Source organism: Gopherus flavomarginatus (genome assembly GCF_025201925.1).
Source record: "Gopherus flavomarginatus isolate rGopFla2 chromosome 13 unlocalized genomic scaffold, rGopFla2.mat.asm SUPER_13_unloc_2, whole genome shotgun sequence".
Taxonomy (NCBI): Eukaryota; Metazoa; Chordata; order Testudines; family Testudinidae; genus Gopherus; species Gopherus flavomarginatus.
Genome location: NW_026114610.1, coordinates 4611623 through 4614912, shown reverse-complemented (window position 1 = coordinate 4614912; position 3290 = coordinate 4611623). Strand labels below are relative to the sequence as shown.

Sequence of the window (3290 nt, the reverse complement as noted above, 5' to 3'; positions counted from 1 at the left end):
GAGCTGCAGGAGGGGCCCGGATCATGGCTCGGCTGCAGAGCTCAGAGCCCAGGCTGGACCCAGGAGTGAGGGGATGGGGGAGCTGGGGGTGTAGTGGAGGTTGGAGCCGAGAGTTGGTTGGAGATGGGGTTGTGCCACTTCCGCTTGGTGGCGGGGGGGCCCTCTGGCTTTTTTTTTTGCTCCGCCCCCCGCATCCCGATATTTCATCTTTGACATCTGGTCACCCTAGCCTGATATGAAGGAGGATGTCTGGACCAAGGGGCCAGGGACTGGCCTTTGCTAGAGAAACCACTGTCAAGTTTTAGCCAATTAGGATAAGTCAGCAAATAAGAACCACCTCAGGTATCAGTAACTGCTACAGGTTGCAAATTCCTACATGTAGCAGTTTCTGGCACTACACCTGCACAGCTCTGCTCCCCAGCTCTTCTCAGGCTCCTGCTCTCTCCTTAGCTCTGCCCACTCTCGCCCAGGTAGTTCCAGCTCACATGGAGGACGGGACCCCCTGGCCTGGTGACTCCCTCGTTACACTGCCTGGCCTGTCAGTGCTGCTAACTTGGAGCTTTGGCCTCTCCCCATTGTCCCTGGGGACTGTCAGTCTCAGGGTCCTGATTTCCCATTGATCCTTCCCGCTTCTATTGGTGCTGGGAACTAGCCAACCAACCCTCTCCCCCCACACACACACTAAGTTTCAGTAAAGGGCCAAGAGCCCCCTTACACAAGCCAGCCCCATGAGGGTAACCGGTGTGCAGAGAAGGCAGCCTAAGCTGGTCCCATGGTGTAATGGGCAGCACTCAGGACTCTGAATCCTGTAATCTGAGTTCAAATCTCAGTGGGATCTTGTGTTGCCTTGCTGTCATAGGCGGCAGGTTATATACATTTGTGGTGCTCGGGCTCCAGGAATATTCAGGGCTGGGGGCCCTGCTCCAGCAATATTTGGAGCTGGGTCTCTTCCCCTGGGCCCTGGCCCCTGCCTGGCACCCCTCCCCCTGCCGCTGTGCGTCCCTGCCTGACAAAAAGCAGCATGGGCCTGTCTCCTGCCTGCTCCTGCTGCTGGAGTAGAGGGATTCTGGGCAGAACTGCTGCCCCAGAGTCCTAGTGCAGGCTGCCCTGAGCCTCTCCAGCACCCCCAACCCTGAGCTCCCTCTGAACGCTGATACTCTGCCCCAGTCCTGAGCCCCCTCTTGCATCATGAATCCCTCATCCTCAGCCCTACACTCCCTCCTATCCCCAAACTCCCTCCCAGAGGGTGCACCCATTCCCACATACTCCTTCCCACCTCCAGAGCCTGCATCTCTCACCCATTCCTACAACCCCAGCCAGGATCCTGCACCCAAACTCCATCCTAAGCCTGAACCCTGCACCCCTCCTGCACCTTCATCCCCAGCCCAGGATCAGCACCCCAGACCTCCCCCCTAAATCCCCTCCCAGAGCCTTAGGCAGGTGGGGGTGGAGTTTGGGGTGCAGAGATGGGGGGTGGGTTCTGGGCACCACCAAAATTTCTACAAACTTGCCACCCATTCTTATGGTAAAGCCCCAGAGCTCAACTTCCCTGTCTCCAGCTGTGTAAGAGTGAATCTTTCCCCTCCTGCTGGGTGACTCACACCTCCTAGAGCCAGGTCTTTGGCTGGGATGGCCACAATGGGTTAGGGCTTTAGAACTTGTTACTCTGATAGTTGGGATTCTTGCTGCTGCACCTGATGTTCACAAGCTTGGCCCTTGTGCTTTCTACCACACTTTTCCTCTGGCCCACATGGTGCTTGAAGAAAGGAGTGCCAGGGCTGGGATTAATAAGCAGGCCTTGGCAGGAGGGAGGAAGAGTCCCAGGCTGGAGCCCCACACACCTTCCCTCCTCCGGGCACCTAGAGCAGAGGCAGCCCAGCTCTGTGCGCTGGATACCTCGGCAGAGTAGGTGAGTTCATGTAAATACAGTCTGGTCCCAAAGCCTCCTCCCAACCCTGGTCATCAGTAGCTGTCAGGGGAGAGCTCATTCACATCTCGCTTACAAATTATCATTTGAAATTCTAAGGTTGGCCAACACGGCCAAAGCCAATGCACCGACATTGTCAGCAAACAAAACAGCTGGGTGAGGAAACCCGGCTTTGTCCAGACTTTCCGTACCTATTTTACTTTCTCAGGTACAAGTAGTTTTCAGACGTTGTATCTGCTTTTAAAGTGTGTTAACGTTTCCATTTCCATTCAAATTTGCAACCAATCACAACATTGGCAACGCTGCATGTAACTACCTGACCACTGAGGGAGGGGGTGTTGGGGAAATTCGGGGAAGGGGGTGCACAGTCCCCTGATTGGGGGGCGTATAGGGAATGCCCAGTTTCATTGAATTGAGTCTGCTACTGCAGCACCTCAGTAGGTTACATCAGAGAGGAGCTGCAGGGTCTAGGCAGTGGGATGCCTGTGCCTTTAAGAGCCCAGCCCTGGGAAGCCCATGCTGACAGGTGCTGCCTGTGGGAGGGGAAATAAAAAAGCCCTCTGCTCCCCCCACCCATGTTTGCAAACACTGGAGTCTCAGCCCACCGGGATAACTGTTACCCCTCGGCCCCTGCCTGTGCCAGGGTTTAACCCTCTGGCAGCGCCTCCCTCTGGCCTTAACTCCGGCTCCTTTCCCCCTCCCTGACTTTGCCATCAGTCCCTCTCCTAACTCTGCCTCCAGCTGCTTGACCCCCCAACCAGTCAATTTCCACCCCCTGCTCAGACCCTGGCCACCCCCTCCTCTGATTTGCCCCCCTTTGCCTCTTTCTAATTCCTGTAAAAAGTAGGGAGTGCTGGGTCCCATTCTCTGGAGGGAGGGCTGGGTGCCTGGCCCCTGCCTGCCCAGTGCTCAAAGTGCCCCATGAGCTTGTGGATGTTTGCTGAGTGCTGCAGGGTCACCCGAAGGTGGAGAGAGATGCGGTTAGGAGGTGATGCAGCCAAGGGTGCCTCGCCCAACACTGAGATGCAGCCACCTCTGGGGTGAGTTACACAAGTCAGCAAATGAATTTGGAACAAGAAACGCACTGAAAGGACCGAGGCAGCTGCAGGAAGTGGAGAAAACCAGAAAAAGCAGTATCCCTTGATCCCAGCTCTGCCCCTCCCCCACTCTATCCCCTAATCTCCCCTCCCCTCCCACATTTGAGGAGAGAACCCAGGAGTCCTGGTCCCCAGCCTTGCCCACTCCCATATTTTGATTGGCTCCATCCAACAGCGGCCCCCACAATTGCAGAGCAGTGCAATGGGGCACACGGGGGCCTGCCTGTTTGCACAGAATGAGCAATGCCAGTGCCCCAGGATGGGGA

General features: G+C 56.3%; 1 non-coding gene across 1 annotated transcript; it reads left to right on the top strand.

Moving 5' to 3' along the window:
- The first annotated feature begins 766 nt into the window (after nt 1–766).
- Nucleotides 767–838, top strand: TRNAQ-CUG (transfer RNA glutamine (anticodon CUG)). The gene has a single exon. It is a non-coding gene; the product is annotated as a tRNA-Gln (tRNA).
- Nucleotides 839–3290: the final 2452 nt, after the last annotated feature.